This window comes from Pristiophorus japonicus, chromosome 7, assembly GCF_044704955.1.
Source record: "Pristiophorus japonicus isolate sPriJap1 chromosome 7, sPriJap1.hap1, whole genome shotgun sequence".
NCBI classification, from domain to species: Eukaryota; Metazoa; Chordata; class Chondrichthyes; family Pristiophoridae; genus Pristiophorus; species Pristiophorus japonicus.
This window is the reverse complement of record NC_091983.1, coordinates 4,870,123-4,897,348: the sequence shown is the minus strand read 5'-3', so window position 1 is coordinate 4,897,348 and position 27,226 is coordinate 4,870,123. Positions and strand designations below refer to the sequence as shown.

Here is a 27,226-nt window from a genome sequence, read left to right as displayed (position 1 = left end):
CGTGTAAAATACAAAACCTAATTTGAAGAAAGAAAAAAAAGATGTAACGGACTAAATGGAAAAAGACATAACTTACTAAATACTAGTTGATGTTTGCTGTGAAAAAGATATTGGTTTAATTAGAAGGAAAAAAAAATTGGAAGAGGTAAAAAACACTCGACATGGATTCGAATTTTAAATTATGAAAAAGTTTCAATGCAGTTTGAAAAGATTTCCAAAATGGACAGTGTTTATCAAAAAAAGTCCCGAACAGTCTAAACAAGCAGGAGGGTTTTGAAGATAATGAGGAGAAAGAGAGAAATAAAAAAAAACAGAATTGAATTTCAGTAAACAAAATTGCTATTGTATGTGTGGTCTTTTTTAAAACAATTAAAAAAAAAATTATTTGGCAAGTACTTGAATTAGAAGTTAAGAAAACATTGGAGTTTACTCGAATGCTTTATGCTGTTTTTAACGGATTCCTAATTTCGAAGCCAGTTTTGAAGGCACAAAGACTTTTTTTCAGATGATTACGTGAAGTCACGTAATGACATCAGGTCTTCTTACAAACCTGGAAAGGAGTTAACCCTTTCCATTGACAGCCGTTTTATACTGAACATTATTAATTTGGATTTCTTAATAGGAAAAAAAAGACTCACCTAACAGAGGAAACAAAAATAAAAACAGAACTAGCTTATGTAATAATACTTGCCTGATACAATAAAGAAATAGATACTCAATAAAACAAATTGAAGAGTTAAAAGCTAAGATAAACAGGCTGGAAGAGATAACGGGACTAGACGGATAGTGCAGTGCGCAGCCATAGCACCATCACCTCTGGCAATAGAGCCAATGTACCCCACGGTGGGTAGGTGTAGTCCACAAACCCAACCTAACGGTAAAGCAGACAGCGATGTTTGGAGGAATAGCTTTGGCCTTGGTCATAATAGGAGTTTGGGTAATATTTAAGTGGGTAAAGACACGGGCGCACGCCCTACAGATTCAGCTCGAAATGGTTCGATTATAACCTTGTGCTTCTGATTTTGCAGGGTGACAGGGACACTCGTAGAGCAAAAAACTTAACCCCTGGTGACGACCAGGCCGTCTGTTTAAAATTACAGATAATACTTACCGGAATGGGAATACGAAAGGTGCTACTCGTAATATGGATAGCCCTGCGACAGGCACGTACCCTGGGCAACACCGACGGACAGCAGAGCACGCTGGAAATAAACAACTACATGAACTATGGAGTCTTGTTTAATTTAACGGACGGAATGTGCATCCCAGCAGCCAAGGACTGGAGCAAGGACAGGACTTATTTTAATGCATGGTTACAAGTGAATCCTAATAAGAATCCTAATAAGAATAAGAGTATGTGTACAGTGCTCCACGGGTATAAGGAGCAGATGCATTAAACGGAGGGATATCAAAGGACCTGATGAATGTACTTTCGGCATAATTTGCACGCCTCCGGGACAATCCCAGCAATCAGTCATCCGCAAGAAGGGAATGGGGCTGTGTGGGTATTACGAGGAGGTGGGGGCGGCTGCAATATCATTCTATGTATGTTTCTCACCCCCTCCGACACCGTGCCCCATAAGAATCACTACATTGCCCGAGGAACTGCCTTGCCCCATAACTACAAAGGGACCAGAGAATGGGATTGTAATGTACAACGAGGGGAAACTGTTGTATGATAATGTTAAACATGAAATTGTGCCTGTTCTGATCAATATTTCAGGCATCCAGATGCTGGAATACTGTACAGAACAGTCAAGGAAGATGTACAATGTATTAAGTAAAGTTGTAATGCAGCAGGCTGCCGATGCAATGAGTGCCAGTAGGTTCCGGGGACAGGGGTTAGCCCCCAGGATGAAGAGGGAAATAGTTAATGATGTTGCTACCGTTTTCAATACAGGGACCTCCGTAGTGAACTTGATAGACATACAAGGATTAAATGAGAGGGTGGAACAGCTTAGAGGGGTGATGAAGGGGTTATTGGAGAGGGTGGAGCAAAACCAGGAAGACCAAGCCAACCTAGGAAAGGAGGGTGCCGAAATCCAGCTGGATGGCACTCGGACCTGGAAGCTCACGCCAGAACCATCAATCACCTCATTGATAGAGAACAGGAAGATACAGGGAAAGCAAAGACAGCGGCAACTCTGTCACGCTTATGGTCTGTGGATGGTGGGACAGATCCGCCACAACCTCGACCAGATCCAACGCGGGGAAGTACCCGATTGGATAGACAGTTCACATTTAGCTCAGTTGGCTAACCAAAGGGGGACACTGGATAATTGTACTCTGAAGGGACTGACCAGAGTATACCCAGCAATTCCAGATTGCCAGATGGGTAGGACTACCGGGATAGGGATAGTCCTGATGATCCCTATAGCCACACCGGCCTCAGGGCCGTTCCCCCTATACCAATGAGAGAATATCGGAATAATACGGGAAAATGTCTCCATACATTACTACCTGACCACCACCTCTGCCGTTCGTCGAAACAACATACTTACCAGGATTTCCCTAGCAGATTGCAAGCAAAAGGGGGAAATCACAGTATGCCCTCACCTGGTGGGCCGAGGGGAGCTAGACGAGTGCGGGTTTAACCGAACCGACGGGTATGTACTAGAAATAGTGCCCGCACACATGCACTTCGCGAGGGCAGGCTACGGAGGGAAGGGAAGATACTGCGTCTCTATGGTATGTTGCCTCCCTGGTGCAAGGGTCAAGGATGTCTCGGAGCGGGTGCAGGACATTCTGAAATGGGAGGGAGAACAGCCAGTTGTCGTGGTGCACATTGGTACCAACGACATAGGCAAAAAAAGGGATGAGGTCCTACGAAACGAATTTAAGGAGCTAGGAGCTAAATTAAAAAGTAGGACCTCAAAAGTAGTAATCTCGGGATTGCTACCAGTGCCACATGATAGTCAGAGTAGGAATCGCAGGATAGCGCAGATGAATACGTGGCTTGAGCAGTGGTGCAGCAGGGAGGGATTCAAATTCCTGGGGCATTGGGACCGGTTCTGGGGGAGGTGGGACCAGTACAAACCGGACGGTCTGCACCTGGGCAGGACTGGAACCAATGTCCTAGGGGGAGTGTTTGCTAGTGCTGTTGGGGAGGATTTAAACTAATATGGCAGGGGGATGGGAACCAATGCAGGGAGACAGAGGGAAACAAAAAGGAGCCAAAAGCAAAAGACAGAAAGGAGATGAGGAAAAGTGGAGGGCAGAGAAACCCAAGGCAAAGAACAAAAAGGGCCACTGTACAGCAAAATTCTAAAAGGACAAAGGGTGTTAATAAAACAAGCCTGAAGGCTTTGTGTCTTAATGCAAGGAGTATCCGCAATAAGGTGGATGAATTAATTGTGCAAATAGATGTTAACAAATATGATGTGATTGGGATTACGGAGACGTGGCTCCAGGATGATCAGGGCTGGGAACTCAACATTCAGGGGTATTCAACATTCAGGAAGGATAGAATAAAAGGAAAAGGAGGTGGGGTAGCATTGCTGGTTAAAGAGGAGATTAATGCAATAGTTAGGAAAGACATTAGCTTGGATGATGTGGAATCTATATGGGTAGAGCTGCAGAACACCAAAGGGCAAAAAACGTTAGTAGGAGTTGTGTACAGACCTCCAAACAGTAATAGGGATGTTGGGGAGGGCATCAAACAGGAAATTAGGGGTGCATGCAATAAAGGTGCAGCAGTTATAATGGGTGACTTTAATATGCACATAGATTGGGCTAGCCAAACTGGAAGCAATACGGTGGAGGAGGATTTCCTGGAGTGCATAAGGGATGGTTTTCTAGACCAATATGTTGAGGAACCAACTAGGGGGGAGGCCATCTTAGACTGGGTGTTGTGTAATGAGAGAGGATTAATTAGCAATCTCATTGTGCGAGGCCCCTTGGGGAAGAGTGACCATAATATGGTGGAATTCTGCATTAGGATGGAGAATGAAACAGTAATTTCAGAGACCATGGTCCAGAACTTAAAGAAGGGTAACTTTGAAGGTATGAGGCGTGAATTGGCTAGGATAGATTGGCGAATGATACTTAGGGGGTTGACTGTGGATGGGCAATGGCAGACACTTAGAGACCGCATGGATGAAGTACAACAATTGTACATTCCTGTCTGGCGTAAAAATAAAAAGGGGAAGGTGGCTCAACCGTGGCTATCTAGGGAAATCAGGGATAGTATTAAAGCCAAGGAAGTGGCATACAAATTGGCCAGAAATAGCAGCGAACCTGGGGACTGGGAGAAATTTAGAACTCAGCAGAGGAGGACAAAGGGTTTGATTAGGACAGGGAAAATGGAGTACGAGAAGAAGCTTGCAGGGAACATTAAGGCGGATTGCAAAAGTTTCTATAGGTATGTAAAGAGAAAAAGGTTGGTGAAGACAAACGTAGGTCCCCTGCAGTCAGAATCAGGGGAAGTCATAACGGGGAGCAAAGAAATGGCGGATCAATTGAACAAGTACTTTGGTTCGGTATTCACTAAGGAGGATACAAACAACCTTCCGGATATAAAAGGGGTCAGAGGGTCTAGTAAGGAAGAGGAACTGAGGGAAATCTTTATTAGTCGGGAAATTGTGTTGGGGAAATTGATGGGATTGAAGGCCGATAAATCCCCAGGGCCTGATGGACTGCATCCTAGAGTACTTAAGGAGGTGGCCTTGGAAATAGCGGATGCATTGACAGTCATTTTCCAACATTCCATTGACTCTGGATCAGTTCCTATGGAGTGGAGGGTAGCCAATGTAACCCCACTTTTTAAAAAAGGAGGGAGAGAGAAAACAGGGAATTATAGACCGGTCAGCCTGACCTCAGTAGTGGGTAAAGTGATGGAATCAATTATTAAGGATGTCATAGCAGTGCATCTGGAAAATGGTGACATGATAGGTCCAAGTCAGCATGGATTTGTGAAAGGGAAATCATGCTTGACAAATCTTCTGGAATTTTTTGAGGATGTTTCCAGTAAAGTGGACAAGGGAGAACCAGTTGATGTGGTATATTTGGACTTTCAGAAGGCTTTCAACAAGGTCCCACACAAGAGATTAATGTGCAAAGTTAAAGCACATGGGATTGGGGGTAGTGTGCTGACGTGGATTGAGAACTGGTTGTCAGACAGGAAGCAAAGAGTAGGAGTAAACGGGTACTTTTCAGAATGGCAGGCAGTGACTAGTGGAGTGCCGCAAGGTTCTGTGCTGGGGCCCCAGCTGTTTACATTGTACATTAATGATTTAGACGAGGGGGTTAAATGCAGTATCTCCAAATTTGCGGATGATACTAAGTTGGGTGGCAGTGTGAGCTGCGAGGAGGATGCTATTAGGCTGCAGAGTGACTTGGATAGGTTAGGTGAGTGGGCAAATGCATGGCAGATGAAGTATAATGTGGATAAATGTGAGGTTATCCACTTTGGTGGTAAAAACAGAGAGACAGACTATTATCTGAATGGTGACAGATTAGGAAAAGGGAAGGTGCAACGAGACCTGGGTGTCATGGTACATCAGTCATTGAAGGTTGGCATGCAGGTACAGCAGGCGGTTAAGAAAGCAAATGGCATGTTGGCCTTCATAGCGAGGGGATTTGAATACAGGGGCAGGGAAGTGTTGCTACAGTTGTACAGGGCCTTGGTGAGGCCACACCTGGAGTATTGTGTACAGTTTTGGTCTCCTAACTTGAGGAAGGACATTCTTGCTATTGAGGGAGTGCAGCGAAGGTTCACCAGACTGATTCCCGGGATGGCGGGACTGACCTATCAAGAAAGATTGGATCAATTGGGATTGTATTCACTGGAGTTCAGAAGAATGAGAGGGGACCTCATAGAAACGTTTTAAATTCTGACGGGTTTAGACAGGTTAGATGCAGAAAGAATGTTCCCAATGTTGGGGAAGTCCAGAACCAGGGGTCACAGTCTGAGGATAAGGGGTAAGCCATTTAGGACCGAGATGAGGAGAAACTTCTTCACCCAGAGAGTGGTGAACCTGTGGAATTCTCTACCACAGAAAGTAGTTGAGGCCAATTCACTAAATATATTCAAAAGGGAGTTAGATGAAGTCCTTACTACTCGGGGGATCAAGGGTTATGGCGAGAAAGCAGGAAGGGGGTACTGAAGTTTCATGTTCAGCCATGAACTCATTGAATGGCGGTGCAGGCTAGAAGGGCTGAATGGCCTGCTCCTGCACCTATTTTCTATGTTTCTATGTTTCTACTACTGAGCGTTCATTCCAGTATAATGACCTGCAGTGCCCTATACCACAGCCAAACTTTTGCTTTACACCACTACGACCTGTCGCGATCGGGCAAGCGCATATCACCCAGGTTAGGCGCCGTAAGTCCGAAGTTATTGAGGTAACCGATCAGCTCCATGATCATTTACAGGATTATGACGAACCAGATCAGGTCCCTATCCCACATCTAACCGAAGTATTACGAGAGTTGAGGCTCAGAGTGGGTCAATCCGTAAAGCTCTACCACCAACTACAAACTAAAATCAAAGTACTGGAAGAAGATACCGAGGTAGACTTACAAAGTCAGAGTTGGTGGAGAAAGGTCTGGGACTGGGAAATAAATGTGAACATCCACCCATGGATTCGAATAATTTCACATATACTGGTTGGGATACAATTGATCTTGGCAATAACATGGGGCATAATGGCCTGCCAGGCATGCAGACACCACGCACAACGAAGACGGACAAATCACCGTTCCCCGGATACTAAACAAGCCTGTTTTATAAGGGGGCAGGAGGATTTGGCCTTTGTCAATTCGATTTAAGCAACCGGGACTCCTGAAACCGTGTGACTGGCCAGCACGTTGAGGCAGGGAGTACCGGGCCGTGCACAAAATCTAATAAAGGCAGAACGGTCGGTTAAAAGGGGACTAGGACTAGTCCCTTTACCGAAAGGGGGAGTTGTTGTAGGAGGTAGGCACCTTTAGAATATACCAGAACACTAGGCATTAGGCACCTGCTAGATATATCTAAACGCATATAAGTTTAAAGTGGCCACACATAAAATGGCTGCCCAGGCATGATGGGAAATCAGGTAGTCAAGCTGTGAACTGTTGAATGTTCAATGACCGAGCAATAACCCTGTGAGACCCACTATAGGAATGCCTTGGATGCAGGATAAGAATAATGAGGAGAGAACCCATCTCCCGTATTCAAGGCCATAAACCAATTAATTCCCCAGGAAGAAAGAGATAAGAGAACCCATCTCCTGTAAACAAGGTTATAAACCAATTATTTCTCCAAGAAGAAAGAACTCGTGAGAGAACCTATATCAATCAGCCCAAGCTGACAAGAGACGAACACATGGTTCCTGAGACATAAGGGGAATTCTATTGGGTTAAAAGAACCTATATGTAATCTATAATCGTTGTGATTGGCTTGTGTCCAGCCGTGATGGGCTGTGTAACTGTAGTAAACTGTTTGTAACTGTTGTGAAACATATAAAAGTGCATGTAACCCTTTGTTCTGTGGAGAGAAACCTGGATACGGTCCTGAGTGTTTCCTCCCCGCTGAGGCCGCCAGGCGTTGGAACCGACTGTGAGTGTTGAGTGATTCTTCTGAGAAAACACTAACGCTAACAGGAAGGCAAATGGAATGTTGTCCTTTATTGCAGGGGTTTGGAGTATAAGAGTAGGGATGTCTTGCTACAATTGTACAGAGCCTTGGTGAGACCACACCTGAAGTACTGTGCACAGTTTTGGTCTCCTTGTCTAAGGAAGGACATACTTGTCTTGGAGGTGATACAATGGAGGTTCACTAGGTTGATTCCTGCGATGAGAAGGCTGTTGTATGAGGAGAGATTGTGTAGTTTAGGCCTATATTCTCTGAGAGGTGATCTCATTGAAACAAACAAGATTCTGAAGGGGATTGACAGGGTAGATGCTGAGAGGTTGATTCCCATGGCTGGAGTATTTAGAACTAGGGGGCACAGTCTCAGGATAAGGGGTAGGCCATTTAAGTCAGAGATGAGGAGGAATTTCTTCACTCAGAGTTTCTGAATCTTTGGAATTCTCTACCCCAGAGGGCTGTGGATGCTGAGTTTTGAGTTTATTCAAGGTTGAGGTAGATAGATTTTTGGAGACTAGGGGAATCAGGGGATATCAAGATTGGGCAGGAAAGTAGAGTTGAAGTTGATGATTTGCCACAAACTCATTGAATGGTGGAGCAGGCTTGAGTGGCCATATGACTTACTCCTGCTCCTATTTCTTATGTGTTTAGAACATTACTCTGTGTAGAAATATGATGAAAACACAATGCCCCAGAAATCCCGGTCGGCTCCTTCCCGCGGGCGATCGGGTAAAAAACGTAAAGCTGCGCACTGACCTGAAGCTGCTGCACCCATGCGAGTTCCAGGTCCTGAGGCCTGCACTGACTGCGTGTCGCAGTGTGTGCACATCAGGACGTGTGCAGGGCTGGAGCTGCAGTCACATGGCTATAGGCAGCCAATTAGGTAAAGTGTGTTCTCATTCATAATAATGGGAACTACGTAAGTTGGAGTTCCTATTATTATGAATGAGAACTCCACAAACACACATTAATAAAAATACACTATATATTTAACATTAATTTAAATTAGTTATTTATATATTAAAAATATATTCTGATTTTATTTAAAAAAATTTTAATTATGATTTAAACAAATAAAATGTTTTAAATTTTAATTCTGTTTTAAGTGTGTTTTAAAAATCTTGCATAGAAATTTACAGCACGGAAGGGGGCCATTTCGGCCCATCGTGCCTACGCTGGTCGACAAAGAGCTGCACAGCTCTTTGTCAGCAGCCCTAAAGGTTATATATAAACCTATGAACAATGACGGCAAGGCAAAGAGCACCCAGTCCAACCAGTCTACCTCACACAACTGCAACACCCCTTATATTGAAACATTCTACACTCCTCCCCAACCAGAGCCATGTGATCCCCTGGGAGAGGCAAAAACCAGATATAAAACCCAGGCCAATTTAGGGAGAAAAAAATCCTGGGAAATTGCTCTCCAACCCATCCAGGTGATCGATACTAGTCCAGAAGATCACCCTGGCCATATTCTATTCCCTGCAGTACTTACCATTATACCTACACGTCCAACAACAGGTCATCCAGTCTAACCCCAATTACCAGCTCGAGGTCCGTAACCCTGCAGGTTACTGCACTTTAAGAGCCCATCCAACCATCTCTTAAAAGTGGTGAGGGTTTCTGCACCCACCACTCTTCCAGGCAGCGAGTTCCAGATCCCCACAACCCTCTGCGTAAAGAAGCCCCCCCCCTCAAATACCCTCTAAACCTTCCACCAACCACCTTAAAACTATGCCCCCTCGTAATAGACCCCTCCACCAATGGAAATAGACCCTTACTATCCACTATGTCCAGGCTCCTCAATATTTTGTACACCTCTCAACCTCCTCTGTTCCAATGAAAACAAACCCAGCCTATCCAATCTGTCCTCATAACTAAGATTTTCCATTCCAGGCAGCATCCTAGTAAATCTCCTCTGCACCCTCTCTAGTGCAATCACGTCCTTCCTATAATACGGTGACCAGAACTGCATGCAGTACTCCAGTCAGAGTATGATACAATTTAAGCATAACATCCCTGCTCTTATATTCTATGCCTCGGCCAATAAAGGCAAACATTCTGTATGCCTTATTAACCACCTTATCCACCTGGCCTGCTACTTTCAGGGATCTGTGGACAAGCACTCCAAGGTCCCTTTGTTTATTTACACTATTATGTGGTCTACTGCTTAATGTGTATACCCTTTCCTTATTAGCCCTCCAAAAGTGCATCACCTCACACTTCTCTGAATTAAATTCCATTTGCTACTGCTCTACCCACCTGACCAGTAGATTGATATCCTCCTGCAGCCCATGACTTTCCTCTTCATTATCAACCACATAGTCAATTTTAGTGTCATCTGCAAACTTTTTAATCATACTCCCTATATTCAAATCTAAATCATTGATATATATAGCACAAAAAGCAAGGGACCCAGTACTGAGCCCTGTGGAACCCCACTAGAAACATCCTTCCAGTCACAATAACATCCATCAATCATTACCCTTTTCTTCCTACCTCCAAGCCAATTTTGGATCCAACTTGCCACTTTGCCCTGTATGCCATGGGCTTTAACCTTCATGACCAGTCTACCATGTGGAACCTTATCAAAAGCTTTGCTAAAGTCCATTTATACTACATCGTACGCACTACCCTCATCGACCCTCCTGGTTACCTCCTCAAAAAATTCAATCAGGTTCGAGAGAGGCGTCGGGAGGTGCGTGGAGAGACGTGAGTCCGGGGTCAGCGAGAGGCCTACAAAAGGCCGCGAGAGGCGTCGGGAGGTGCGTGGAGAGACGTGAGTCCGGGGTCAGCGCGAGGCCTACAAAAGGCCGCGAGAGGCGTCGGGAGGTGCGTGGAGAGACGTGAGTCCGGGGTCAGCGAGAGGCCTACAAAAGGCCGCGAGAGGCGTCGGGAGGTGCGTGGAGAGACCTGAGTCCGGGGTCAGCGAGAGGCCTACAAAAGGCCGCGAGAGGCGTCGGGAGGTGCGTGGAGAGACCTGAGTCCGGGGTCAGCGAGAGGCCTACAAAAGGCCGCGAGAGGCGTCGGGAGGTGCGTGGAGAGACGTGAGTCCGGGGTCAGCGAGAGGCCTACAAAAGGCCGCGAGAGGCGTCGGGAGGTGCGTGGAGAGACGTGAGTCCGGGGATCGGTGAGAGGCCTACAAAAGGCGTGCTTGTGCAGCTACAGGGAGAGGGCAAAAAAGAAGTAGAAAGAAACAAAGGTGACGTCACAGCCAAGGGGGTAAATGATTGGCTGTTGATTGGTAAGTAGCTTTTCTTTTTCCGCTTCTATAACAGTGAGTAAACTTTAGCATTGTTGTTGCCAATTTAACTGAATCTAAGGGTTAAGTCATGACAGGAGAGCTCGGTCACGGGTTATGCTCTTCCTGTACCATGTGGTAACTCAAGGACACTTCCGGTGTCCCTGACGACTACGTGTGCGTGAAGTGTATCCGCCTCCAGCTCCTGACAGACCGCGTTGCGGAGTTGGAGCTGAGGGTGGATTTACTCTGGAGCATCCACGATGCTGAGAATTATGTGAGTAGCACATGTAGCAAGTTGGTCTTACCGTAGGTGAAGAGTCCACAGCCAGCTAGGGAATGGAAGACCAGCAGGAAGAGCAGTGCAAGGAAGGTAGTGCAGGGGTCCCCTGTGGTCATCCCCCTGCAAAACAGATACACCGCTTTGGAGGAGGATGACTCATCAGGGGAGGGCAGGAGTAGCCAAGTTCATGGCACCGTGGCTGGCTCTGCTGCACAGAAGGGTGGGAAAAAGAGTGGGAGAGCTATAGTGATAGGGGATTCAATTGTAAGGGGAATAGATAGGAGTTTCTGCGGCCGCAACCGAGACTCCAGGATGGTATGTTGCCTCCCTGGTGCAAGGGTCAAGGATGTCTCGGAGCAGCTGCAGAGCATTCTGGAGAGGGAGGGTGAACAGCCAGTTGTCGTGGTACATGTAGGTACCAACGATATAGGTCAGAAGTGGGAAGAGGTCCTGCAAGCTGAATTTAGGGAGCAAGGAGTTAAATTAAAAAGTAGGACCTCAAAGGTAGTAATCTCTGGATTGCTACCAGTGCCACGTGCTAATCAGAGTAGAGGGAGCAGGATAGTTAGAATAAATACGTGGCTTGAGCAGTGGTGCAAGAGGGAGGGATTCAAATTTCTGGGACATTGGAACCAGTTCTGGGGGAAGTGCGACCTGTACAAAAGGGACGGTCTGCACTTGGGCAGGACTGGAACTGATGTCCTCGGGGTAACATTTGCTAATGCAGTTCGGGAGTGTTTAAACTAATATGGCAGGGGGATGGGAACCTATGCAGCGAGGCAGGGCGAAGTAATATGGAGTCAGAAACAGATGGAGAAAGGTAAAAAGCAATAGTGGAAGGCCGAGTAAACAAAGGCAAGAAACAAAAAGGGCCACACGACATCATAATTCTAAAAGGACAGAGGGTGTTAAAAAAACAAGCCTGAAGGCTTTGTGTCTTAATGCAAGGAGTATCCGTAATAAGGTGGATGAATTAACTGTGCAAATAGATGTTAACAGATATGATGTGATTGGGATTACAGAGACGTGGCTCCAGGATGATCAGGACTGGGAACTCAACATCCATGGGTATTCAACATTCAGGAAGGATAGAATAAAAGGAAAAGGAAGTGGGGTAGCATTGCTGGTTAAAGAGGAGATTAATGCAATAGTTAGGAAGGACATTAGCTTGGATGATGTGGAATCTATATAGGTAGAGCTGCAGAACACCAAAGGGCAAAAAACGTTAGTGGGAGTTGTGTACAGACCTCCAAACAGTAGTAGTGATGTTGGGGAGGGCATCAAACAGGAAATTAGGGGTGCATGCAATAAAGGTGCAGCAGTTATCATGGGTGACTTTAATATGCATATAGATTTGGCTAACCAAACTGGAAGCAATACGGTGGAGGAGGATTTCCTGGAGTGCATAAGGGATGGTTTTTTAGACCAATATGTCGAGGAACCAACTAGGGGGGAGGCCATCTTAGACTGGGTGCTGTGTAATGAGAGAGGATTAATTAGTAATCTCGTTGTGCGAGGCCCCTTGGGGCAGAGTGACCATAATATGGTGGAATTCTACATTAGGATGGAGAATAAAACAGTTAATTCAGAGACCATGGTCCAGAACTTAAAGAAGGGTAACTTTGAAGGTATGAGGCGTGAATTGGCTAGGATAGATTGGCGAATGATACTTAAAGGTTTGACTGTGGATGGGCAATGGCAGACATTTAGAGACCGCATGGATGAACTACAACAATTGTACATCCCTGTCTGGCGTAAAAATAAAAAAGGGAAGGTGGCTCAACCGTGGCTATCTAGGGAAATCAGGGATAGTATTAAAGCCAAGGAAGTGGCATACAAATTGGCCAGAAATAGCAGCGAACCCGGGGACTGGGAGAAATTTAGAACTCAGCAGAGGAGGACAAAGGGTTTGATTAGGGCAGGGAAAATAGAGTACGAGAGGAAGCTTGCAGGGAACATTAAGACGACTGCAAAATTTTCTATAGATATGTAAAGAGAAATGTAAGTCCCCTGCAGTCAGAATCAGGGGAAGTCATAATGGGGAACAAAGAAATGGCAGACCAATTGAATAAGTACTTTGGTTCGGTATTCACTAAGGAGGACACAAACAACCTTCCGGATATAAAAGGGGTCAGAGGGTCTAGTAAGAAGGTGGAACTGAGGGAAATCCTTATTAGTCGGGAAATTGTGTTGGGGAAATTGATGGGATTGAAGGCCGATAAATCCCCAGGGCCTGATGGACTGCATCCCAGAGTACTTAAGGAGGTGGCCTTGGAAATAGCGGATGCATTGACAGTCATTTTCCAACATTCCATAGACTCTGGATCAGTTCCTATGGAGTGGAGGGTAGCCAATGTAACCCCACTTTTTAAAAAAGGAGGGAGAGAGAAAACAGGGAATTATAGACCGGTCAGCCTGACATCAGTAGTGGGTAAAATGATGGAATCAATTATTAAGGATGTCATAGGAAAGCATTTGGAAAGAGGTGACATGATAGGTCCAAGTCAGCATGGATTTGTGAAAGGGAAATCATGCTTGACAAATCTTCTGGAATTTTTTGAGGATATTTCCAATAGAGTGGACAAGGGAGAACCAGTTGATGTGGTATATTTGGACTTTCAGAAGGCTTTCGACAAGGTCCCACACAAGAGATTAATGTGCAAAGTTAAAGCACATGGGATTGGGGGTCGTGTGCTGACATGGATTGAGAACTGGTTGTCAGACAGGAAGCAAAGAGTAGGAGTAAATGGGTACTTTTCAGAATGGCAAGCAGTGAGTAGTGGGGTACCGCAAGGTTCTGTGCTGGGGCCCCAGCTGTTTACATTGTACATTAATGATTTGGACGAGGGGATTAAATGTAGTATCTTCAAATTTGCAGATGACACGAAGTTGGGTGGCAGTGTGAGCTGCGAGGAGGATGCTATGAGGCTGCAGAATGACTTGAATAGGTTAGGTGAGTGGGCAAATGCATGGCAGATGAAGTATAATGTGGATAAATGTGAGGTTATCCACTTTGGTGGTAAAAACAGAGAGACAGACTATTATCTGAATGGTGACAGATTAGGAAAAGGGGAGATGCAACGAGACCTGGGTGTCATGGTACATCAGTCATTGAAGGTTGGCATGCAGGTACAGCAGGCGGTTAAGAAAGCAAATGGCATGTTGGTCTTCATAGCGAGGGGAGTTGAGTACAGGAGCAGGGAGGTATTGCTACAGTTGTACAGAGCCTTGGTGAGGCCACACCTGGAGTATTGTGTACAGTTTTGGTCTCCTAACTTGAGGAAGGACATTCTTGCTATTGAGGGAGTGCAGCGAAGGTTCACCAGACTGATTCCCGGGATGGGGGGACTGACCTATCAAGAAAGACTGGATCAACTGGGCTTGTATTCACTGGAGTTCAGAAGAATGAGAGGGGACCTCATAGAAACATTTAAAATTCTGACGGGTTTAGACAGGTTAGATGCAGAAAGAATGTTCGCAATGTTGGGGAAGTCCAGAACCAGGGGTCACAGTCTAAGGATAAGGGGTAAGCCATTTAGGACTGAGATGAGGAGAAAGTTCTTCACCCAGAGAGTGGTGAACCTGTGGAATTCTCTGCCACAGAAAGTTATGGAGGCTTATTCACTAAATATATTCAAAAAGGAGTTAGATGTAGTCCTTACTACTAGGGGGAATCAAGGGGTATGGCGAGAAAGCAGGAATGGGGTACTGAAGTTGCATGTTCAGCCATGAACTCATTGAATGGCGGTGCAGGCTCGAAGGGCCGAATGGCCTACTCCTGCACCTATTTTCTATGTTTCTATGTTTCTAGTCAAACACGGTCTTCCCTTAACAAATCCGTGCTGACTCTCCCTAATTAATCCTTGCCTTTTCAAATGCAGATTTATGCTGTCTTTTAGGATTTTTTCCAATAATTTTCCTAGCAGTGAGGTTAGGCTGACAGGCTTGTAATTACTCGGCCTATCCCTTTCTCCCTTCTTAAACAAGGGCACTACATTTGCAGTTTTCCATCCTCCTGCACCATGCCCAGATGCAAAGAGGACTGGAAAATGATGTTCAAGCTATTTCCTCATTTACTTCGCTCAATAGCCTGGGATGCATTTCATCCGGACCTGGGGACTTATCTACTTTCAAAGCTGCTAAACCCCTTAATACTTCCCCTGTCACTATATTTATTTTATCCAGAATATCACATTGCTCCTCGATAGCAGTGTCTGCATTACCCCTTTCCTTTGTGAAAACTGATGCAAAGTATTCATTAAGAACCCTACCAACATCTTCCGCCTTCACGCAAAGATTACCCTCATGGTCTCTCATAGGCCCGACCCTTTCTTCAGTTACCCGCTTACTCTTAATATATTTCTAGAACATCTTAGGGTTTTCCTTAATTTTACTGGCCAGGAATTTCTCGTGCTCTCTCTTAGCATTCCTAATATCCTTTTTAATTTTGCCTCTTAACTTTCTTTCCTCCTCTAAAGATTCTAAAGTATTTCACCGTTGGTGTATGACATAAGCGTCCCTTTTTTTCTTAATCCTCCCCTGTAAGTCCCTTGAATTATTTCTCACAGCCTTTTTCTTGAAGGGCACATGTTCCGCCTGAGCCTTCCAGATCTCCTCCTTGAATGCCTCCCACTGTTCTGACACTGATTTACCCACAAGTAGCGGTTTCCAGTCCACTGTGGCCAAATCACTCCTTAACTTAGCAAAATTAGCGCTTCCCCAATTCGGAACTTTTATTCTAGGCCTAGTCTTGTCCTTATCAATAACCAACTTGAATCTGACTGAATTATGGTCACTGGCACCCAAGTGCTCCCCCACTAATACCCCTTCAACCTGCCCAGCTTCATTCCCCAAAACTAAATCCAAGACCGCCCCCTCTCGTGTTGGGCTTGCTACATACTGACTAAAAAAGTTCTCTTGAATGCCTTCACACTAAATTTGTCCCAATCAATATTTAGATAGGTAAAATCCCCTACTATTACTACCCTATTGTTTTTAGACTCCACAGCAATTTGCCTACATATTTGTTCCTCTATCTACCACCCACTGTTTGGGGGTTTATAATACATGCCCAGCAATGTGATCGCCCCTTTTTTTTCAACTCTACCCATATGGCCACCCGTTGTGCCTTGGAATTGGCTCCGACTGCACTCCCCAGAGGCACCATCATCCTTACTGATACTCAGAAGTGAATATCAGTTTGAAAGCGAGGTGGACTCACAGGGGGACTCCGGCACTACCTGCCTAGCACACATACTATGTCTGGTGGTCACCCACTTACGCCTGTGAAAGTAGGCCATATGTCTGCTTTTATCAGGTGCAAGACTTTTGAGGACATTTTCTGGGTAATTTATGGGTAAATCCCACAATCCTACCCATGCAAATGTCCTGGTTGCCGAGGTATGGAAGATCTGTCAAGCTTCAGCTTGACAGATCGGAAAAGCCAGTTTTCCGTGCATGTGCATTGTGCGGCTGAATACCGCCTTTTGCGATGACTTCCCGGTTCCATACACACTCTTTATGGACGCGGGAGGCCGGAATGTCTGCTCCATTGTTCAGGTTGACTAGGAGGTTTTTGGCCCATTTTGCACTGGCAGTGAAACAGTTAAACTATGTACCGAGGAACCTGTTAACTCAAAGAATAGTCCTTTAATATTTCTACACAGTATAATGTTATAAGAACATAAGAAATAGGAGCAGGAGTAGGCCGTACGGCCCCTGAAACCTACTCCAGCATCCATTTAGTCACAATTCATCACCGGCTGCCCCTCGAAATTGAGAAGACTTGCTTCCACTCTAAAAGTTAGTTCTCAGGTGAATGTACAGTCCAATACCGGGAATTGCAGTCTCTGTCAAAGAAGGGACAGACAGTCATTGAAGGAAAATGTGGGTGGGGAGTTTGGTTTGCTGCACGCTCCTTCCGTTGCCTGCGCTTGTTTTCTGAATGCTCTCGTGGTACTCAGCACCCTCCCGGATGCTCGTCCTCCATTGAGGGTAGTCTTTGGCCAGAGATTCCCAGGTGTCGGTGGGGATGTTGCACTTTATCAAGGAGGCTTTGAGGGTGTCCATGAAACGTTTCCTTTGCCCAACTGGGGCTCGTCTGCCGTGTAGAAATTCCGAATGGAGCGTTTGCTTTGGGAGTCTTGTGTCGGGCATGTGGACAATTACTGACTAATGGAAACACATTTTCTCTAATATCCAGCCCTGCAGTATAAAAAACTCAGATCAAAGTTAAACAAGAGAATGTAATTATTGATGGAACAGCTCAAATAAACTGAATAATTTCTGCTCTAACATTATACTTGGTGAAGTGGGCAATAGTTCTATTTCAGATTGGATAGGACCGCTACAAAACACAATAATTTATGTGGACAACAACTGAAAACTATTTCAATATACTGAAACTCAATCTAACTGGAGAAGGCTGTCCCTGTCATAGAGATGAACCACCTACCCCTCCTCCCAGTGTATCCACAAAAACACATCAATTATCTCTGGACCCACTTACACTGCCCCTTTGGTGTCCTTCCCTGGTAACTAATCTCCCGCTCTATTACCCTCCGGGTGAAAAATATCACCCTGACTTCATTCTCAATCCTCACTTCACAATCTCAGCTGATCTGTTATTAAATAATTGTGTTATTTGCGAGTTTTGTTTCCAGCATTACTTTTATGAACTTTGTTCAAAATATGGATCAATATTTCACTATCTTTTGCCTCATCCCGCAACATTATAAATCCAACTCTCACACCCTTTCCTCTGTCGTAATTCCTGGCACACACACTATTTCTGATTCTCCTTCATAACTTCAATGTTGCAAAAACAGTTTTCCTGTGGTCAGCTGATTAGAAGTGCACACAATACCCCAGATATCCTGCCCACGGTCTGATACAGTAACAGAGGTATCCTGACCATTCACAGTCTGTCCCTCTCCCAGTGCACACAATAACCCCAGATAAACAGCCTAATGCCCGATACAATAAAAGTGGAACTTTTCATTGAAGAAGGCCATTCGGCCCCTCCCGCCTCTACCAGCTCTTTGTCAGAAATTTCCAATCAGTCCCAGTCCCCTACTCTTTCCCAAGGCCCTGTTATCGTTCCTTCAAGTATTTATATAATTCCCTTTTGATAGTTAATGATGGATCTGCTGCCACCACCATTTCAGGCAGGGCTTTCCAGACCACCATATCTTGCTGTGTAACACACTGTTTCCTCATGTCGCCTCTGGTTCTTTGGCCAATCACTTTCAATCTGTGTCCTATGTTTACCGACCCTTCTTCCACTGCAAACTGTTTATCCTTATTTATTCTATTATGCAATAGTAAGGAAGGACATTAGCCTGGATGATGTGGAATCGGTATGGGTGGAGCTGCGGAATACCAAACGGCAGAAAACGCTGGTGGGAGTTGTGTACAGACCACCAAACAGTAGTAGTGAGGTTGGGGACAGCATCAAACAAGAAATTGGGGATGCGTGCAATAAAGGTACAGCAGTTATCATGGGCGACTTTAATCTACATATAGATTGGACTAACCAAACTGGTAGCAGTACGGTGGAGGAGGATTTCCTGGAGTGTATTAGGGATGGTTTACTCGACCAATATGTCAAGGAACCAACTGGAGAGCTGGCCATCCTGGACTGGGTGATGTATAACAAGAAAGGACTAATTAGTAATCTTGTTGTGCGAGGCTCCTTGGGGAAGAGTGACCATAATATGATAGAATTCTTTATTAAGATGGAGAGTGACACAGTTAATTCAGAGACTAGGGTCCTGAACTTAAGGAAAGGTAACTTCGATGGTATGAGGCGTGAATTGGCTGGAATAGACTGGCGAATGATACTTACCTTTAACGGTGGATAGGCAATGGCAAACATTTAAAGATCACATGGATGAACTTCAGCAATTGTACATCCCTATCTGGAGTAAAAATAAAACTGGGAAGGTGGCTCAACCGTGGCTAACAAGGGAAATTAAGGATAGTGTTAAAACCAAGGAAGAGGCATATAAATTGGCTAGAAAAAGCAACAAACCTGAGGACTGGGAGAAATTTAGAATTCAACAGAGGAGGACTGAGGGTTTAATTAAGAAGGGGAAAATAGAGTATGAGAGGAACCTTGCAGGGAACATAAAAACTGACTGCAAAAGTTTCTAGAAATATGTGACGAGAAAAAGATTAGTAAAAGACAAATGTAGGTCCCTTGCAGTTGGATTCAGGTGAATTTATAATGGGGAACAAAGAAATGGCAGACCAATTGAACCAATACTTCGGTTCTGTCTTCACAAAGGAAGATACAAATAACCTTCCGAATGTACTAGGGGACAGTGGGTCTAGTGGGAATGAGGAACTGTAAGATATCCTTATTAGGCGGGAAATTGTGTTCGGGAAATTGATGGGATTAAAGGCCGATAAATCCCTGGGTCCTGATAGTCTGCATCCCAGAGTACTTAAGGAAGTGGCCCTAGAAATAGTGGATGCATTGGTGATCATTTTCCATCAATCTATCGACTCTGGATTAGTTCCTATGGACTGATGTAACGCCACGTTTTAAAAAAGGAAGGAGAGAGAAAGCGGGTAATTATAGACCGGTTAGCCTGACATCAGTAGTGGGGAAAATGTTGGAATGTTGGAATCAATCATTAAGGATGAAATAGCAGCCCATTTGGAAAGCAGTGACAGGATCGGACCGAGTCAGCATGGATTTATGAAAGGGAAATCATGCTTGATGAATCTTCTGGAATTTTTTGAGGATGTAACTAGTAGAGTGGACAAGGGAGAACCAGTGGATGTGGTGTATTTGGACTTTCAAAAGACTTTTGACAAGGTCCCGCACAAGATATTGGTGTACAAAATCAAAGCGCATGGTATTGGGGGTAATGTACTGGCGTGGATCGAGAACTGGTTGGCAGACAGGAAGCAGAGAGTCGGGATAAACAGGTCCTTTTCAGAATGGCCGGCAGTTACTAGTGAGGTGCCGCAGAGCTCAGTGCTGGGACCCCAGCTCTTTACAATATACATTAATGATTTGGATGAAGGAATAGAGTGTAATATCTCCAAGTTTGCAGATGACACTAAACTGGGTGGTGGTGTGAGCTCTGAGGAGGATGCTAAGAGGCTGCAGGATGACTTGGACAGATTAGGTGAGTGGGCAAATACATGGCAGATGCAGTATAATGTGGATAAATGTGAGGTTATCCATTTTGGGGGCAAAAGCACGAAGGCAGAATATTATCTGAATGGCGGCAGACTCGAAAAAGGGAGGTGCAATGAGACCTGGGTGTCACGGTACATCAGTCATTGAAGGTTGGCATGCAGGTACAGCAGGCAGTGAAGAAGGCAAATGGTATGTTGGCCTTCATAGCTAGGGGATTTGAATATGGGAGCAGGGAGGTCTTGCTGCAGCTGTACAGGGCCTTGGTGAGGTCTCACCTGGAATATTGTGTTCAGTTTTGGTCTCCTAATCTGAGGAAGGACGTTCTTGCTATTGAGGGAGTGCAGCGAAGGTTCACCAGACTGATTCCCAGGATCGCAGGAATGACATATGTGGAGAGACTAGATCGACTGGGGCTGTATTCACTGGAGTTTATAAGAATGAGAGGGGATCTCATAGAAACATAAAATTCTGATGGGGCTGAACAGGTTAGATGCGGGAAGAATGTTCCCGATACTGGGGGAGTCCAGAAGCAGGTCAGAATCTAAGGATAAGGGGTAGGCCATTTAGGACTGAGATGAGGAGAAACTTCTTCACTCAGAGAGTTGTTAACCTGTGGAATTCTCTTCCGCAGAGAGTTGTTGATGCCAGTTCGTTAGATATATTCAAGAGGGAGTTGGAGATGGCCCTTATGGCTGAAGGGATCAAGGGTTATGGAGAGAAAGCAGGAAAGGGGTACTGAGGTGAATGATCAGCCATGATCTTATTGAATGGTGGTGCAGGCTCGAAGGGCTGAATGGCCCACTCCTGCACCTATTTTTTATGTTTCTATAAAAAGTGCTCATTATTTTGAATACCTCCCAAATCTCCTCTTAAGCTTCTCTGCTCGAAGGATAACAGTACTATCTCTTAATCCCTAACCCCATTCTAGTAAATCTCTTCAGCACCGAGACATATTTCCTAAAGTGTGGTGCTCCGAATCAGCTGAGGCCTAATCAGTGTTTTATAAAGGTTTATCATAACTCTGTTCCTCTATTAATAACGCCAACGATCCCATATCCTTTTTTAACTGCTTTCTCAACATCTCGAACAAAGATCTGTGTACATACAACCCCAGATCTAAGATTGTACCGTTTAGTTTATATTGCCTGCCCCTCTGTTATTACACACAATACTCCAGTTAACTTGCACCTGCTCCAGGTGGAATGCATCCTAGATTGCTGAAAGATGCATTGGTCACAATCGTTCAATCCTCATTGGTCACAATCGTTCAATCCTCATTGGTCACAATCGTTCAATCCTCATTGGATACAGGAGTAATGTCGCAGTATTAGATGGTGGCTAATGTTATACCACTATTGAAGAAAGTGGAGAGCCTGCATGGATTTGCTAAAGGCAAATCGTGACTGACTAAGTATATTAAATGCTTTGAGATCTCCGAATGTTGATCAAGGTAGTGCAGTGTATGTTTTATATATGGGCTTTAAGAAGGCATTTGACAAAGTACCACACAGTCGGCTTGGTAAGAAGATGGAAGCCTAAGGAATTAAGGGGAAAGCGGTGGTATGTTTGCAAAATTGAATCCGGGACAGGAAGCAAGATTTGTTGGTAGGTGGATGTTTTTTCAGACCAGGAGGTAGTTTGCAGTGGTGTATCCCAAATGTCAGTTTTGGATCGATTACTCTTTTTTAATCTTTATAAATGACCTGGACTCTGGTGTAGGGAGCAGCATAATAAAGTTTACAGATGAAACGAAATGGCAAAGTAGTAGATCATGATAATGATAGTTATAGGCTTTAGGATGACATAATCATGATAGTGAAATGAGCAGAAGCAGGGCAGATGGAGTTCAATGTGGAGAAGTGTGAATTGATGCACTTTGGGAGGACTAATATGGAATGGCTGTATACTATAAATGGCACGGTTTTGGAAAGTGTAGATGAGCAGAGAGACCTTGGTATCCATATACACAATCCTTCATTGTGGCAGAGCAGATTGAGAAGGTGGATAAAAAGCTTTAATTTAATTGGGTTTAAGAGGAATAGAATATAACCAGAAAGAGATCATGCTGGAACTTTATAAATCACTGGTTCAGCCTCAGCTGGAATATTGCAGACAATTCCGGGCATCACACTTCAAGAAAGATGTAAAACCTTAGAAAGGGAACCGAGAAGGTTTATTTGGGGGTTACCAGGGATGAGGGAATTTAGTTATGTGGAGAGGCTGGGAAAGTTAGTTCTGCTCTCCTTGCAACAGAGCACATTAAGTGGTAACCTAATGCAGGTTTACAAGATGGTGAGAAGTATTGATAAAGTAGATAGAGGAAACGTATTGCCTCAGGTGAGGGGATCAATAACTGGAGGTCATAGATTCAAAAGATCTGAGGGGGAGACGAGGAGTTTTTTTCACTGAGTTGTCGGTGTCTGGAAAGCTCTAACCTATAAAGATGCTGGAAGATCATTCCATAAATAATTTTAAAATGGATTTGGACAAGTACATGAGGATGAGGAACTGGCTGGGTTGCAGACAAAAAGCCGGGTGGGGAGGGCAGGATTAAGCACAACTGCTCATTCAAAGAGCCAGTACAGGCACGACGGGCCAACTCACCTGTGCTGCATGATGCGATGATACAATAAGAGGGGGACTTCTGACCATTCACACTATATCCCATTCCCACTGATATCCAATCCCATTTTTCCCATTTCTGCAGAAGTTAAGCCCCACTGACTATTTCAAAGATTGATCCACTAGAACCTCTACTATTGTACAACCAGTATTGTGCGGATTTGTAATGAGATGTCGATAGTACAGGGCAGGCTGGAGAGTATTGACCATCAGAGGGAAACTATCACCTTCATAGAAAACTCCATTTTCAGTAAATATTAGTATCCAGTGAGGATTTGGAACTTTTCTCGGCCATTGGTCACTTCAAGCGAGGTTCTCATTAACTGGGTTTTAATTTCTACACCCACCTCTGTTGAAATTGTGAATTAATTCTTATATATTTTACTGAATAATATAATGGTATTTAGAAGATGTATTTTTACAATACAACTAATACTGAAAACCACTTTCTGTCTGTTCTAATTCAAGATGTTCAACAGAGACACAAGGAAACACTCCGGGCACAAACTGAAACACTGAGAGTGAACACTATCCTAATAAAGGAGAAGGTTAAGGTTTTCCCGCTGGTTGATCGATACACTGAGCTAACGCTCATTTCTACTGTTCTATAAGTGTCCGATCTCGAACATGAACTGCTGGCAAGAGGCCGAGACCATGAAGATTGGAGAGAGAAACATCTCCGGCGAGAATTGGAAAAAATCCGAACTGATCAGTTTTTCCCCAGAGGGGCAGGGTGCTTCTGAAAATGAAAGCTTTGTTCCATCGACCCAAATCTGTGAGATCAGCAGCAGTGAGTGGAGTCCCCTGGTTTGGAAAAACAGCATTGGTACAAAAGATTGTTCATGACTGGACCACTGGGAAAATATACCAACACTTTCAATTTGTTCTCAGTTTTAAATTCCTGGATTTGAACACTATTAACTGCAGAATAAACCTGAGAGAAATGATACTGGATCAGTATCCTTTGGGAATATTCTGAGAAAGCTCTGGAAGAACCCAGAGGGATTGCTGTTTATATTCGATGGTTTGGATGAATTCAAGGACAGGATCGATTTTGCTGACAATCGGAGAAATACAGAACCTCAGCACATGTGCACAGATCCCGAAGACCGGTGTGGAGTGTCTGACATTGTGTACAGTTTAATACAGCACAAGCTGCTCCCAGGATGTTCAGTGCTAGTGACCAGCCGCCCCACTGCATTACATTTATTGGAAAAGGCTGAGATCAGTGTCTGGGCTGAAATCCTGGGATTTGTTGGTGAAGAACGGAAGGAATATTTCAACAAGTTTTTTGAAGATCAGACGGTGGCTGCAGCTGTTTTCAAACACGTGGAGGAGAACAAGATCCTGTACACCATGTGTTACAACCCTTCCTACTGCTGGATCCTTGGTCTGGCACTGGGTCCCTTCTTTACACAAATAGACAAGAAACAGCAGCGAGTTCCCAGGACCATCACCCAACTGTATTCCTTCTACATTTACAACATTCTGGCCGAGAGATTGAAAGCCCCCGTGATGTGTTACTGAAGCTCGGTGAGATAGCCTTCACAGGAGGCTCCGGGAAGAAGATTGTGTTTCGAAATGGAGATTTGATCCAGTACAATCTGCAACCTTCCCAGTTCCTGTCTGGGTTCATGATGGAACGTTTGGAGAGAGATGATTCTGCCCAGAGCGTGGTGTACACATTCCCACACCTCACCATCCAAGAGTTTGTAGCCGCACTCGCACAATTCCTGACCCCAGATCCCGGGGACATCCGGAAACCCCTCAGTGAAGCCCACAGCAAGGAAGATGGGCGATTTGAGATATTTCTCCGTTTTGTTGCTGGTCTCTCCTCCCCACACTCCGCTCGGCCCCTGGAGGCGTTTCTGGGTCCATTTCTTCATCAAACCACCTGCCAAGTGACTGACTGGGTGAAGGAGAAGGTTGAAGAACAGATTGGGAACACAGAGTGAAACTGGTAAAAGGAAGTCCCTGAACACATTAGTTTACCTGTTTGAGTCTCAGAATACAACACTGGCACGGGCCACAGTGGGATCTGTGCAAACACTTACATTTCGTGGATTGAGACTGACCCCGATTGACTGTGCGATCCTGTCTCATGTCATTGGACTCTGTGATACAATAAAACACCTCGATCTACAATACTGCTCCATTCAGTGTGAAGGACTCCAGCGGCTGGGACCCGTACTGCACAAATGTCGGGAGTTGAGGTAACTTTATTTATTTCTGCCGCTGTTATTTCCGATGTTGAACAGTCATTGGTTATGATAATGATTCGTTACAAAGGAAAACCTTCCAGTTAAACCAAAGAGGGATACGGTGATAAACACGTTACAAAGAACCAACAGGTCGCGGAAAATGAGAATGGGGCCTTTGCGAGCAAGTGGTGAAGTTACAATACTTATCAACGACTGAAAGAGTTTGATAAGGAAATTATGGTGGGAAGTTCCGTTACAGGGATTGACAATGGACGGCACAAAATACATATATGATCATGTTCAACACCATTGCAAATAAAAATAATTAAAATTCTAAAATAAGTTGCCATATCAATTGTAAACTGACAACAAATCACGAGGGAAAATAAGTCATATGATGTTTGATCAAATGGAGGGCAAAGTGTCTTGGATTTAGAAAATCAGGTAAAAGCGATATCTTCATGTCTAATTATTGCAAATTGTTCCCAATGCTGTTAATTAAATAAAGAATGCTGTCGTTGTTTTAAACTTCAAAGCTCCACCATTGTCCAGTTATGTCGCAGGATACTGACACGCACAAGACAACCGGGAGGAATTTTCACCAGGCTGGTTTTCACACATAGTGCAGGGTTCCCAGTAAAATCACCGCTGATGAACACTGACTTTTCTGATAATCTGCCCCCTGTGTGCAAAGACCTGTCGGGAGCAAGGATATTCCTCAAAATAGAGCAATACTTGAATCTGAAATCAATGTGGAGCTAGTTTAATGGGTCTATAATTAGAGATTCCCATATAAATTAGGATTACAGGGACATTTCAAACTTGTAATGGGACAGAATAAACTCTCTTTGTTACATAAAGCCCTGGGGGAAGGATTTTGCAGCAGCAGTTAGCGACGTTTGACACTATAACACACCTTGAGATATTATACAGATTAATATAGAGAGTATAATGTACAGGGCATCGTCGCTTTATCATTTAATTTGGGGAAAATCGCCCCATTCCCATAAAATCCATATCTAATTGGCGGTCGATCCAATATCCTCCATTATACATTATCAACAAAAGTTCAAAGTACCCATACAGAGTTTAATTTTTTGCCAGTAAACTGTCTGCATTGATTTCCGGATATTGGTTCCATGTTTCCTGTAATATGGGAGCGATAAAATTTGAAACACATCCGGAGTTTCACCCAATGTTTCCACCATTACAACAGGGACTACACTCCAAAAGTACTTCATTGGCTGTAAAGCTCTTTCGGTCACGAATGGCACGATACAAATGCAAATCTTTCTTTCTTTCAATGTGTTTCTCATTCTTTTTCTGTCTGCAGAATAATAAACTGGGAGATTCCGGAGTGAAACTACTGTCTGCGGCTCTGAGAGACCCGAACTGTAAAATACAGAAACTGCTGTAAGTAGCAGACTGTGTGAGATTGTGTTTATAGTAATTGGATCTCTAACACTGTACATTATTAGTAGTATCAGTAATATTGTTATTAAAAAAACATAGTACTTTATTATCAGTAATAATGTTAATAATTAAGCCGTGACTGCTGCTAACGAGGGGGAATTGTTGTGTGCTTCAGGATCGTAACCGGAGCGGGCGTGTCATTGTTTTCTTTAATTACAGGGAGAGAGCGCACTTCCGGGAAATGGTGCTGGGGATTGAGCGGGAAATGGGGAACAATACCGGGGAGGGAGGGAGAAATGGGGAATAATACCGGGGAGGGAGGGAGGGAGAAATGGGGAATAATACCGGGGAGGGAGGGAGAAATGGGGAATAATACCAGGGAGGGAGCGGGAAATGGGGAATAATACCAGGGAGTGAGCGGGAAATGGGGAATAATACTGGGGAGGGGGAGAGCGGGAAATGGGGAATAATACCGGGGAGGGAGGGAGGGAGAAATGGGGAATAATACCGGGGAGGGAGGGAGGGAGAAATGGGGAATAATACCGGGGAGGGAGGGAGGGAGAAATGGGGAATAATACCGGGGAGGGAGCGGGAAATGGGGAATAATACCAGGGAGGGGGAGAGCGGGAAATGGGGAATAATACCGGGGAGGGAGGGAGGGAGGGAGGGAGAAATGGGGAATAATACCGGGGAGGGAGGGAGGGAGGGAGAAATGGGGAATAATACCAGGGAGGGAGGGAGG

General features: G+C 44.6%; 1 pseudogene; it reads left to right on the top strand.

Annotated features, from left to right (window-relative positions):
* LOC139266998 (protein NLRC3-like) overlaps nt 1-26,432 on the top strand; it is a 47,926-nt pseudogene extending 21,494 nt beyond the window's left edge.
* The last annotated feature ends 794 nt before the right edge of the window (nt 26,433-27,226 follow it).